Raw genomic sequence first — 15,096 nt, forward strand, 5'->3', positions numbered from 1 at the left:
CAAGTCCATTGGAGATGCACATGCAGCACAGACTTCACTTCTCCACCAAGACCCCAAAATGGTAACCTTCTGTGACAAGTCACTTGAGTGAATACTAATGAGCTGCAAGTGGAGGTTTCAAACCTGGCTTTTTTCCTTGGATTTACATACCAGGGATGCCCAAAAAGGTGTACAAGTGGACACTGGTCAGTGTTGCTCCAGCAGTAGTTCGTCGTAATCAGAAGTTTCTGGATGCTCACAGTAACCGCTTTGAGCACCTCTTGTAATTGCAGAAGTCAAACGTGACTTGTATTCATCTTTTGTTGTTGGCATATATTGAGTATTCCTATTTTAATACAGTTTTCCTTTCTTAAAATGTGTATACATTTTGTGACACCTCTGTTTGTGTGTGTGTGTGTGTGTGTGTGTGTGTGTGTGTGTGTGTGAAATAAGCATTTTTGTAGCTTCTAATTTCATCTCCCAGAACTTCCTTTTGGCTCCCTTAAATGAGCGTTGTTGAAGGCAAAAGATAGGGAGAGCAGTTTGGGGGTGCTGAGAGAGGACCAGGGCCCTATCTTGCATTTACTCATGCTGTGGCCTCCAGCACATCTCCTCCCCACTTTGGGGCATAGGTTTTCTCATCTACAGGGGCTGGTGCCAGGCTGGCTCTCAAGGGGCCTGCATTCAAGGATCCTGGAATCTTGGCCCGGTCCTTTCTCCGATGTCTCATCACTTTTGTTATGAAGTCTCCAGGGAAGTCTCAGGCTGCTGCACCCTTGAGTTGGATCCTTTCACCCCTCACATGTCCCATGAATACTCTAAAAAGACTTTGCCCTTCCCCCTGTACCGAAATAGGAAGAATATAATTTATTATTAGTAGTAGTAATGCTAGCAAGTTAGTCTCTACTTGTGCAATCCTTTGGTTTGCAGACATGGTGACCTCCTCTGTCTCACTGAGATTTACAGGCACCCTTGGGGACGGGGGAAATAGGGAGTATTATGTCCATTTTACAGGTGAGGAATTTCAGGATCAAAAGCAACATGTCCAAGGTTATGTGTGTAGTAAGTGGTAAAACGAGGCCTAATCCTGACTCTGAACACCAGTTTCAGATCCCTTTCCACTCACCTCGCAGCCAGCGTGAGCTAACACATGCTTAACATTGGGCCACAGGGAGCCCTGAGCAAGGCCTTGGAGGGAGCGTTAGGCAATTCTCCCTGGGGAGAGAGGAAGACGGCGGGTTCTGGGCAGAGTTGCAGTGCCAGGCAGAGCGGGGGACATTTCCCTCAGGGAAGCCCTGCTCCCTTTTGCCCTTTGCAGTTGTCCTTCTACTGGACTTGAGGACACTGGACGTTACCTTCCCTGGGTGCAGAAAACAGAGGAATGTGTCCCAGTCTGAGTTAAATTAAGCAAATTTGTAACAGGTTGAACTCCAGTTGCCGCTTAAAGGATCAGCAGCAACGTGGATGGAGGTGTCTAGTGGCCTGCCACTCCGCTCTGCCACCGTGTCCTGTGACACCGCCTCCTGTGAATGTGGGTGATGGTGCAGGAGGCAGGCTGACTGATGTCATTCACAGAGACACTAAGCTGGAAGACGCGGAGGCTGTTTTAAATGACAGCTGTAGGATCCAAATGATTGAGCGGTGGGCTGACTCAACCAAGAATAAATGCTGAGTTCTGCTCAGGGACCCTGCAAACCTGTACACGCTTAAGGAGGAAGACATGGTTGTATGGGTTTGTGGCAGCATCTGTGGAGGAAGAAAACGAGGGATTCACGTTTTAGATTGTAGCTCACAATGAGTGACTTGTGAAACTGTCGGGAAAAGCTAGTGGCAGCATGAATTCTACCAATAGACATAGATGTTCTGTCAAAGGGAGGTGAGAATCTTAGTATATTCTGCATGTACTAAGTTAAAGTGGGATTACTGAGTTCAAGATTATAAACACATTTATGATTCTGTGTAGGCATTACCAGATGGGTTTCCGGCTGGTGTGTACCCGTTTATATGCCCACCAGAAGTATACAAAGAGTGTACCCCTCACTGCCCTCACACCAGCATTAAGAATTATTCTTTTAAAACACAAGTAACAATGTGTCATGTTGTAATTTGCATCTGTTTATGAACAGTAAAGTTAAATTTCATTTTTAGTATAGTGGCCATTTTGTGCTTCTTATGTGAATTATTGGTTCATGTCACTTTACAATTTTCTTTTTGGGTTTTCACCTTTTTCTTACATGATCCCAATGAGCTCCTTACACTGAGATGTTAGCTTTTCTTTGTCACATTTGTTGTAAATGTTTCAAAGGAAAATATTTTCTGCAGCTTCTCTTTCTCTCTCTCTGGATCCAGGTTCCTGAATGCCTCCGTCTCAACTTGCATGAAATGTCCCGTGAAATTCCTGGAGAGCCTTCCAGGCCATATGCTCACAGCTCTGGTGCTCACATGTCAGAAACGATGTGGCTCATTCTTCCCTGCCTTTGCCACCATATGTGTGTGCCCCTAATCTGACAGGCAGATCGGCAGCTGGGGAGAGGATGTGCCCGTGGCTGGCAGAGGGCTGCTTGGCAAATCTTGACATCCTGGAAGGGAGAAAATGGCAACGGAGATTTCCTTTCTAAAAATGCTTTGTTCTGAAGAGAGTCATGCATTGGGGTTTTCTGGAAATTGGGGCATTTTAATACACCTCTACTCCAAACTGAGAGCCTATTTCCCATATGGGAGTGTGGAGCAGGATAAAAATGTCTTTGTGCTAGAGCTATGGTGCCGTGTGGTAGAGATCTCAGTACCTCACATAGATTCAATGGACTCCTATGGGACAGCCTGCTTTTCAAGATTTTTCTGATCCATTTTTTCAGGGAAATGGTAATGCTGGTCATCTTGGTAATTCCAGAGTCCATGGTGACCAGGCAGGAATGGCCTCTCCCTGGACTCTCTCTCGATCAGGGGTCAGCAAACAATGGCCAGTGGGCCAAATCTGGCCACCTTGTGTTTTTATAAATAAAACTGTATTGACACACAGCTATTTTACTCATTTATGTACTGTCTCCAGCTGCTTTCATGTGACCATGGCAGAGTTGTGTAGTTGCAACAGAGATCTTATGTACGAATACGTCCTGCAAAGTCTTACGTCTTTACTATCTGATCCTTTACAAAAAAAGTTGACTTACCCTGTCCTTGATTGATGGTTACCAAGTTGGTTTGGGGCAGTGTCCACTGTCCCATGGCAAAGCAGGAAAAACAAGGACCAGAAGGCGAGTTTTCAAAAAAGTTCAATTTATTCAATATAAAGCTGCCCTTTATAACTAGATTATGTCTTTCCTTTTTTTCTGTTAAAATTTACGAAATAATGATGAAGTAGATTGTAGTTATTTTTTCGAATGGCCTTACTTGCCCAAATAAAAAGTTAGCAATTCTATGTGGGTTCCCAAAATAGTTTGAAAATTGTATCCACTTGTGAAATTCTCAAATCAGGAACCACTAACTCTCCTACCGTAGCTGACCCTGTGGAAGTCTTCCACATTAATCCATCTCTTTCCTTTTCACCACTTATAACCATATTTTTTGCCGGTAACATCCTCATTCATTCACTTGTACATTCATTCATGCATTTACTTATTAAAATATATAATAAAGATTTTGTGTTATATCAGAGGATCTCGAACTTTCCAATCTCAGGACACATTTTCTTTCCTAAAAATTACTGAGGAGCCCAAAGAGCTTTTACTTATGCAGGTTATAGCTACTGATATGAAAAATTAATACTGAGCAATGTTAACAATACTTATTTAATAATGCATTCAACGATAGTAAGTAAAAACCTACTGCGTGGCAGCTGGGTGTCTCGGTTAGAGGGTGAGCTTTCAACAACAAGGTTGCCAGTTCAATTCCCACATGGGATGGTGGGCTGCGCCTCCTGCAACTAAAGATTGAAAATGGTGAATGGACTTGGAGCTGAGCTGTGCCCTCCACAACTATATTGAAGGACAACAACTTGGAGCTGATGGGCCCTGGAGAAACACATTGTTTTCCCAATGTTCTCCAATAAAAAATTTAAAAAACAAACCAAAAAAACCCCAAACAAACCTACTGCATATTAACATAAATATTTTTTATTAAAAATGACTATTTTCCAAAACAGAAAAATATTAGTGAGAAAAATGGCATGGACACCTTTGTAAATCTCTTTAATATGTGGCTTAATAGAAGATAGCTGGATTCTTATATCTGTTTCTGTATTCAATTTGTTGCAATCTGTTATTTTTGTAAGTATGTAGAGAAAATCCTGCCTCACTACAATTCATAGTTGGAAAAGAGGAAAACATTACCTTTTTAGATAATTGTGGATATTCTTCTTTGATACTACACCAAAACTCAACAAGACGTAGTTTCTTAACATTTAAGTGTGATTTGGAATATGAAACTATATGAGCAAACTTTTGATACCTGGCTACATTAAAATCCATTGATCTCTCATGGGCTTTAAATGTATCTTTACCCATTTACAGTTTGGGAGTATGATGCCTTAGTCATTTGGAAAATATTGGTTCACTGAGTCAGACAAACCTTTTGAAATATTGACCCATTTAGTTATACAACATCAAAAATCGTATTAATTTATATCACCACTACTCTCACCAGAAAATTTTTTAATTATTGGGAAACTCTCAAGTTCATGGTGGTGGACCCAAGTTGTCCAAAATCCTGTTTCTTTTGAAAGCTTAGATTTTTAGCTTTGGCAATCACACCATGAGTAGTTCTCGTTTGCCAGCTACCCCATCTGAATAATCATTTGTGTGTCAGTTGTGCTTTCAAGTAGAAACGCTGGTCCATGAAAAAAGGTGGGTATTTCAGCCAGACACGCAAACAAACAATAGCACAAGTGCTTTTCCTGGAGGCAGTTATTAGAGCAGAAGTGCTTTTTAAAGACTTCCCATTTTATCACACACAATATTAAAAACATGTGTGCTCAAAAGTTGAACTTTATTTAAATTAATAATTTGTGCTGCTTCCTCAAGGGCATTCTTAAGTACTTATTTTTTATTGTGGGTGCATCAGAATAAAGTGACCTACTAGTGCAGTGTCGTGCCACAGCTTTGATTTGTGGTGAAGCACTAACAATTTTACCCATCATTGCTTTTGTGGCATCAGTGCAAATATCAACACCATCATAGCAAGTGGCGAATCATGTCTTAGTCACATTATGAATGTTTGACTTTCTGGACATTCTGAAAGAGTCTAGGAGACCCAAGTGGTCCACATATCACATTTTGAGAACCATTGTATTAGATGCAATGGGGATGTGAGCACAGATAAATAAGACCCAACCCTTGACAATGAGTTACCCACCATCTAATGGTGGAGCTTGACACCTTGGCAACAAAAATCCAAGTCAGAATGGGACAAATACCAAAAGATGTTAATTTGTTTCTATTGTGGTAGAATACGCATAACATAAAATTTACCGTTTTAACCATTTTTAGTGTATAGTTTGATGGCATTAAGTATATTCACATTGTTGTGCAACCATCTATCTTCAGAATGTTTTCATCTTCCCAAACTGAAACTTTGTCCCCATTAAACAAAACTCCCTATTTCCCCTCCCCCGGCCCTTGGCAACCACCACTCTACTTTCTGTCTCTGACTTTGACTACTCTAAGTACCTCACATAAGTGGAATCATATAAGATGTGACCTTTTTTGACTAAGTTATTTCACTTAGCATAATGTCCTCAAGGTTCCTCCATGTGGTTGCATGTGTCAGAATTTCTTTTCTTTTTAGCGCTGAATAATATTCTATTGTATAGGTATACCGCATTTTGTTTATCCATTCATCCATCACTGGATACCTTTTGGCTATTGCAAATTAAGGTGTTAGTTTTGCAAAGCCTGGTGTAGCTCTCTAATCAGTTTCTGATTATGTTTCTTTCCTTGGTATTAAGATACCAGTTGCCTCCAGGCAGGGCCTTCTTTGAGTACGACCTACCCCACTCTCGATCCAGGTGGCCCACATTTGTCAAGAATACCACCAGCACTGTCTTTCTAAAACACACTGTTCAGCCTTGACCCCCCTCAATCCCCACCCTGTGCTGTGTTTTTCTCGTTCAGTCTGCATACTCTCTACGCCAGACTAGATGTTCAGTAAACAGCTGCTCTCCGTTCATTTCATTTCGACAAGTCTTTATTGATCACACATTATTTGCTCATCAAACAGATCTGCCTTTTCAAACACTTACAGTCCTGGGTTTGGCTGCACGTTTGCCTGTTAAATCTGTATTTGCACACGTTGGAGTTGGCCGCTCAGCTCGATAAAGACAAAAAGGCCTGGGTGTTGGATGTAGGTGTCTGGGGGAGAGTTTCTGAAACATGGGGATTTTGTTAGACTAGCCATGTGCCGTCTTACCTACCAAAGCCTCCCTGAACCATATTTATAAATCATTGAGATATTTTATTACTAGATTTACCATTTCACTCAGCATTTTGGCTATTGTGTTGCAGCATCCAATAAATTGAATAGTAAATGAGAAATGGGTAAATTGGGCCTGCAGTGAAGAGAGATGTATGTTATGGGAAACACGCAGAAGAGAAATTGCACTGCCTCCTGGCCTCCGTGCATTTCTCACCAAGGCTCCAGGAAGGGAGCTTACAACTGGCACTCACCTTTTGTTTTTGAGATGGCCCTTGACTCAGTGTCTTGTGACTTTCTGCTCTGTGTGCTTGACCTTCTAGTTAGAACCCCACCCCCCGTTTTCATAATGGAAAACAAGCTCTTGAGACCCACTGATAATGGTGAAAATGAAAAGTCGGCCTCATGTTTCACTGTTTATAAAGCCCTTCCAAGTAGGTTATTTCATGCCATCCCCACAATAGACCTGCCATTCATGACGTGCCACATACAAAGTGCTCCATGCCTGGCATCAAGCAGGAATTCGCTGAGTGGGTGGTTTTTAGGGAGGCATTATCATCCTCGTTTACAGATGGAGGGCTCAGAGAGGTTAGTCCAATTAACCAAAGCCACACAGCTTATAAAGAGTTGCTTCCTGTCATCTCAATTCATCCCTTGGGATGCCACGCCCAGTGTTCTTCTCTGTAAGCAATTGATATGGAATCGCACCTTCCACCGGACTTGCCCAGATACCAAAATAATCTGATGTACTAACTGCTTTTCTGATTTTGTTTTAAGAGAGAGGAACTTAGTATCAGTCAGGAGTCCAGGGAGGGAGAGGGAGGTGGTAGCAAAGCAAAAATGAATCAAGCATTTTCTGGGTGTCAGGTGGTCCCGTACAGTATGTAATTTAATGCTTAGAACTAACTGTGGATGAATATCATTTCACTGTTCCATAAACAAAGAAAATAAGGCTTAGAAATGTTATAAAGCTTGCTCATTATAAGAGCTGTTGAGAGAAGCTGGGATTACACACAAGATGTGTTTAGAATTCATGTTCTGTCTGTCCGTCAGAATGTAAACTGTGGGCTTAGGCTACCATGAAGTAGGGTCAAAACGGGACGACTCCTTAAGGGGCATCTGGTCTAGTGGCCTTACCCTGGCCTTCCTGCTCGGGGAGGGCTCCAAGAACTTTCATGCATTTTATGAAATGAGGTGTCTACGTGAGTGTGGCCAAGGGCATCTTATGGGGGTGGGTTGAGATTTACAAAGAGAAACTGAAATGAGCTTCAGACTCACTGATCTATTCCAACACTAGTTTGTAAATGGGAAAACTGACACCAAGGAGGGGGAAAGGTGTCCCCCAGCTTCTCTATTAGTGGTAAAGGTGGGACCCATCTCCAGTCTCCAGACTCCCAGGCCACACTGAACACTATGCCCCCCCAACCCCCACCCCTGCCCTGCTTCTTTAGCCCGAGCTGTTACTTGAGCACTGGTAAATCATGGAGGTCAAAGGGCAGGGTTTTAAGCATTACCTGTTTGGAACTGGACCGGCCAGGCTGTCCTTGGTGGACCTATGTCTAAGTGGTCTCAGAAAGCACCTAGGTGAGCAAAACTTGCCTGAGAAGGGGAGAACAAAACATCAGTTTGCGTTTTATCAAAGCTCAAAGAGGTTTCAGTGTGAAGTGTGAGAAAGGGTTGGAGCTGGGCTTTGTCTGAAAGGGCAGCTTCTGAGCCTTCCATCTCTGAGGTTTATAATTTCACCTTGTTTCGCCTCCCACCCCCGCCATGCTGGTCATTATAGCAGAAAGAGCACTTGATGGAAGAAAGACAGGTTTGTCTCCGCAAGAACAATTTCTCTGTTGTCTGTAGAATGCCACCCAATATGATAAGTGAAATGTCGATACTTCAGACAGACTCCACTGGTCTGGATATTTATTCACTTTCTTTGGTTATCATCAGGTTCACCCAGCTGGCCAAGAAGCAGCTTTTAACTTCTTTGACAAGTAAAGACCCACTGTGAGGTGGTAACGGATCTTCCAATGTCGTCTTTGTGCAGCAATTTGGATTTCTTCAAGCTTGTTCCCACTGGTGCTTGGGTGTGGGCCTGGGAGGAAGGTGGCCCAAGGGCTCAGGGAGCTCGGGGCCAAGTGGAGGAGGGGTGGGGGAGATAAATCCCAGACCCTCTGACTTCTGACTCAATGCCTCGCCGAAACATGCAGACTCAGACTCAACCACCAAATCTGTTCAGGGGCACTGGTTCTCAACCACTAAATCAGTTTACGGCAGTAGTTTTACCTGCCAGGGATAATTTTGCTCTTTGGAGACATTTGTCATAGCTAGAGGGCTGCAGCTGGTATCTAATGGGCCGAGGCCAGGGAGGCTGAGCAACATTCCACAACGCACAGGACGGCCTCACAACACAGGATCATCCAACCCAAATGTCAATAGCGCTGCAGTTGAGAAACGTGGTGGCAAGGCATAGGTTTCATCAGAGCATCAAGGGGACCCCCTAGTCACTGGTTATCTGCCATATGGAGGGCGGTCCACAGCAAAAAACTAGCCAGTCCAAAATGTCCAGTGTTGCGGCTGAGAAAACCTGACTTAGGGTGTTTGGGTTCTAAGCAACGGAAACCAGCACCAGCCAACTTAAGTAGAAAATGGAACTTATTGCAAGGCGAGGGCTTAGGAGACAGAACGGCGGGACACACTAATGCACCAGATCCTATAAAAAGCAGGAGTGGGCATGCGGAAACCTAAGGGCACTCTCCTCTGAGTGCTACTGCAGGGTCACCAGTTCCTGCCCTTTGGTCATCAGCAAGGGAACGTAGATCCCTGGGAGGTCTCGGCCTGATTGGCTGCCCTGAGGCTGGGCCCAGGCTGGCCCGACATCAGGTGCCTGCAGATCTACATGTGAGGGGCAGGGGGCTAGTCCCAGAGAGGAAAACCCAGGTGCTCTAAGCAGCGGGGGTGGGGGGGGAGGGTGCTGGATGGGCGGAGCCAACAGATGTCCCCCCCCCACAGCCTTCATGTGCTGTTAACATCAGTGTAAGCAGTAGCTTGGCCTGTCTGACAGTACTCCACTCAGAAAAGACAGGCGTGGCCGAGATCATCATGAAAACACCTGCAGAACTGAAGCAGAGGCATCTAAAACTGCAAAGCACACTGGGCTCCCACTTGAAAAGAGTATACAGGTAGGGTGGCCTTTAGTTTCCTATGTTTCAACAGACACTGTGTTTTTCATTTCATGTATCGATCTGAAAAACATTTACGGGTACCTACTGTGTCCGGGAACTATGCCAGGACATGAGCATAAGCAGGCCCGGGCCTCGGCCGTGAAGAGCTTCCAGTCTAATGAAGGCAGGAGATGTAGGAGGAGGGGAAAGCAGGAGAGCGAGGAGACATGAGACAGAGACAAGAGATATGAGGTGTGGTCGTGCAAGCCAGCGGAAGTGGTGTGAGGGGGAAAGGGGAGCGTCAACTGGTCACAGGACCTTGGAATTCTACCTGGGCCATGGGAGTCTCCTGTGGACATGCTCTTTCATCAACAAGGAGGAGCAGGGTCCAGGAACACCCAGGAAGAAAGCATGGCCATTGGCCAGAGCCATCGTGGTGTCCCCTGAGCAGCCTGCTGGTGTGGGCGTTGTCCGCACGTGTAAGTGGGAGTGAGGCCTCCCCAGTACCCCCTCAGCCCCATGCGAGGCCACAGCAATGTTAACATGAGGGGCCCGCGTCTGTTCCTTTTATTTGTTCTGTTAAAGAAAAAGGCCCATTGAGGGTGCATGGGGGGTTGGGGGGATCCAATCCACCAGTCACAAGGCAATTATTTATTACGAGTCTTGAATACCTTCCTGATTGTATAAGGTTTTATTGTGTTTTTACACACAGGGCAGACTTGGGGAGTCAATTTGGCAGCCGAGACAGGGTGGGAAAAAGAAATTTCAGGGATCATTCTGGGAGTTAAAAGTTCACCTCGAGACTGAGGTTCAGAGACTTAGTGCGATTCTACCATAGGGACTCTGCCAGAAGCCTCTTGAATCCCCATTAGAGTTTAACCCTCTGTGGGAAGTCACAAAGATACTTACCCCTTTGTTGCAAAAATAATGTGGTTTCCCCTTTAAATAGCTCAACTGTTGGACTCCTGGAGACCTGAGAGAAACGAGAAATGGGAAACCAGTTTCTAAAATGCTAATCTATTTCTCCAGCCTGAGACTGCCCTGAGCCTCCAACTCGAGCCCTGGGGTGAGGTGAAGTAGAGGGCTGTGCACTGGCTGGGAGCAACCATGCTGCTCCCACCGAATGCTCTACCGTCTCCCTCTGTGAAGAGCAGGGATGTGACGAGACCAGCTCTGAGGACCTCGGTCCTTCCTGGTTGGAAACACCAGGATGCCTTGCCTCATCGACCAACTGCCATGATCTTCCCGAAACGTTGCCTAGTGTGACAGAATGTTTCATTCTCGGTGGTTGTATTGGAGCAACACCAGGGGCTCAGCTCTGAGAAGAGCCTCTCTTTCCTGGTACACCAGCATACATGTGTGCACACAAACTTGAACTTCACCCATCTTTCAGGTTTTCCCTCTCTCATGAAGCCTATCATCACCACCTCCTCTTCCTCCTTCCTCACCGTTATATATTGAGTACAAACTATATGGCAGGTTATAGACTAAGTGCTTTAAAAACATTATCTCTGGTAACCACTAAACGATTGTCTGTGTCTATGAGGTTTTGTTTCTTAAAAAAAAAAAAAAAAAATCTCTCAATGAATTTCCACAAAAATCTTATTATCAACTGTACTTTATGGAGAAATATTCTAGGACTCAAATAGGTGTGGCAACTCAGCCAAGGTCACACCTATAGCAAGTAATAGAGGGAAGCCTCAACCCCAGGTAAGAGGGATGCAAATACCTTCTCTGAATCCCCAGGCTGCCCTCCAGTGACCTGCCCCGAGACTGGCTCACATTCCCGCTCACGCGTGGGACTCATCCCGCACGTGCTGCTGGGGGCCACCTCACCCTTTAGGCAGACTGCTTGACCCTGGTGGAAAGCTGTGGGAATCCCAGCATCTTCATGCAGCTCTGGGGTTCCTGTATGTGGCCTTGGGGAAATTATGCAATGCTTCAGCCTTTTGGACGGGAAAATGGAAATAAAAATACTTACCTTGCAGGGTTGCTGTGATGCTATGATATTTGGTAGTTCTTGACAAGCAAGAGATAAAATATCATGATTTTTACTTTATTTGATCTCCGACGCCTCTAAGGAGGGCCACAATCTCCTTGGGGCAGGCTCTGTGCATGTCCCTCATTATTCCCATAGAGTTTCCAGCCAGTGCTGAATAAATAAATGATACTTAAAATGAAGTGGCTGCCCTAATAAGAAAATCTTGTTTATGAATGTGCTTTCTCTCTAATATTGCCAAATTGCCCTCCATGGGCCTGCACCATTGTGCAGCCCGACAGCAGCCAAAAGTGAGCGTGACTGTTTCTGCGCACTTTCACCAATATAGAGTGTGAGCCAGCCTTTGGGTTGTGGCCAGTTCGATAACTAAACATCAAGCCTGCAACATAATATAAATTTGCATTTGTCTTGTTATGAATTAGGTTAAGCATAGTGTTATGTTTAATAGCCAAGTGTATACCTTCCTATATAAATGGTTGTAGATGGTATTGAATTGGTAGTCTTTTTCCCTCATTGATTTGTAAGATCTATATTTGGGAGATGAAGGTAATGTAATTGGCAAATATTTTTTCCCAGTGTGTCGTTTCTTTTTGAACTTTGCTTATGGTGTAACTCATTTAAAAAAATAAAAGCAAAGAGGTCACAAGGCCTGTAGAAATTGGCAAGCGTCCACAAGATCACCCGATGGGGTGATCCCCTGCTGTGCCTCTCCAAGTGCAAGTTTGTGTGCCTAGGGAAACACAGAGATGCAGGATCAATGCAGTGGAAATGTTAAAATATATATATTAAGTAACTTACACCATTACTTTATAGTAAAACAAACATGGTTATGAAATCGTAGAGAATTTAACATTTGGATGATTTTTTAAAGGAAAGCATTAGAGTGTCAAAGAAATGTCACACTTGTATCTGGCTGCTTTGGGCTCTGCCTCCAGACACCCTGGGAGGGTTCCTCAGTGGGAAAGTTTGAAAAGCACAGTTTTCATGGGAACCAGTAAGTCCAAATTCTTGTCTCAGTTCTGCCACTGGTTAACTGGGTGAACTGGATGCCTCCTGGTAGCATGATAAACTTCAGACCTATTGGAATATGAGCTCTATGAGGGCAGAGTCACTGTTCACTGATGACTCTTCAGTGCCTGGGACAAATGCCTGGTACACAGTAGGGGTTCAATTAATGCATGCTGAATATAAATAGAGCAACATGCTAAAAATTCACTCTATCTCTCTCCCCAAACATACAGTTTTCAGTTAACACCTAAGGACTGGCCGACTGTACGTGGGACTTGGGGATACAGACGACTGTGGCAGGGCCCTGTCCTTCCCGTGGTCCAGCAGCGCCGGAAACAGACACTCCGGAATGATGATTCTGTAGGATCATTCTGGCTCCATGCCCTTTCTCACTCCATTCTTGTGTGGATGTTGTAGAACATCAAGGCCAAGAATAAAAACTCTGCCATGGGTCTCCAGAGGTCACCTCATCCTCTCCTCCGCCATCTCAAAACACCACTCCCATTCCTCGGGACCCTCGGGTGGTCCCGGCCTCATGAGACTATGAGCAATGGTGGTCCTTCCACGTCATGGTGGTCCCAGGCCCCTCTCACACACCCTGCTCTAAAGAAATATGATCTGGGCTGTTTATGGGGTGTGGGCTCTGATATGTGGGTGGCAGGCTGCTGAGCCATCGGCAGGCAGTCAAGTCTTAAACGTAGGCCTGTTTTCCAGCTACAGCTGCCACATCAAAAGATCAAACTCCCTACAAACTTTGCCTTAATTAAAAAGTTACGGTAATCCTCAGGATGGAGGCAGGTCGGACACGCCTGGAGACAAAAGTTCTCTCTGTGGCCACAGACCAGGCCTTTCCTCCCACCCCAGGCGCTATTAAAAAGGGGCAACTCTGTAGGCGTCACAGGCTCCGGTGAAACAGGAGCGGAAATGCACTCCCCCACCCCCATACTCATAATTTGTTTTGAAGGGATCTAGGGCCAAACATTTGGAAAGGGGCTCTGGCTTCTTGGATAGATTTCTCTTTTCCACATGTTGCCATATTCGCTGGGGTCTTTCCCAGGGGCTCTTTCAAATGCCTTAAGCCCATGGAGGCATGTGTTGGAGAACCACGGATTATGGAATACCCTAGCCCTGTTCCCTACCCGTGGACAGTATAACAATGAATATATTTGCTTTCTGATGGGAAAACTGAGCTCTGGCACCCAGAAGGGGGTTGTCTGTAGGACCCAGGCTAGCACCCAGGTCTAAAGATCCCCCGTCCAAGATCCCAGCCAAATCAGCCCACAGTTATGGAAGTCACAGACACAGCGATGCTCATTGGACCCCTATTTCATGGACCCCTTGTTTGTGGGTTGGTTCATGTGACCAGACAGTGACAGGGCCACGGGAGTGAGATGCACCTCTTCCTGGCCCCTGCAGGGAAAAGCCCACGTGGGATTCTCCTGTCTCTCTCTCCCACGGCCAGGACTCACAGCAGTGAGCCACAGTGATGTCTTCACGGTCTGAGTCTTGCGTCATGAACTTGCTGTGTGGGAGAGACATATGTTTCTGCTGAGTTAAGTCACAAAGATTTTGTTTTTCTGCAGCATGACCCAACCTAGCCTAATCTAACCAACACACTTAATTAGCCCAATGAGCCCATAATATTATTGATTCAGTTGCTCTTTAGGGCCCCAAAGACCACCATGAAGAAAAGTTACATGAAGGTGGATTTCAGCTCAAACATAAGACAATATTTTTTCCCCTCACAGGTTCTCAGTTCTATCAGAGGGCAAATCTCCACTCCCCAGTTTATTGCCTCTCAGCACTAAATAGGACTGGACATTTTTTAAAAAAGAATAGTATTTGTATATCTTAAAACTTTAAACATTTTATTATTTTAAATTGTGGTAAAATGCACCTCACATAAAATTTACTATCCTAACCATTTTGAAGTGTACAGTTCAGTGGTATTAAGCATTCATACTGCTGGGCTGCCATCGCCACTATCCATCCACATACTCTTTTCCTCCTGCAAAACTGAACCTCTAAGAAATACTTTTTAACAGAGACATTTGAAGATGAGCTGGGCTGCTTCAGCACATAGTGGGATCTCTGCTTTTGTACTAATTTGTAGCTGAGGCTGGATGGTCATTGGCAGGAGGTTGGTGGAGTGGAAACCAACGGAGTGGAGTGAAGATTCACCCCCTGGTTCTCAGAGACCCTCTTCCATCATTGCATTTTTGTGTAAATTGCAAAGAGGCTCTCTGTCGGGGATGAACCATCCAAAAGTTCTCTGGGTAGATGAACTATGTGCTTTGTTTTGTTTTGTTTTGTTTTGTTTTAAAGAACTCTGTATTGACTGGCCAGCAAGTTAAAAAGGCAAGATGTCAGGCACATGTGCCCATTGGCTGGGCATCTGTATGCAGTGCACAAACCATGCAACTGTATGAGACTGTATGAGACCACATGCTGCCACGGTCTCAGCCCTTCCCATGCGCCATCTCATTCTTTTACTTTCTGCAATAATCCAGTATGGTGGGTATTGTTACCCTTATTCCAAAAAAGTAAGAAAAT

Source organism: Rhinolophus sinicus, chromosome 15 (assembly GCF_057876585.1).
Source record: "Rhinolophus sinicus isolate RSI-liver-muscle chromosome 15, RSI-T2T, whole genome shotgun sequence".
Lineage (NCBI taxonomy): Eukaryota > Metazoa > Chordata > Mammalia > Chiroptera > Rhinolophidae > Rhinolophus > Rhinolophus sinicus.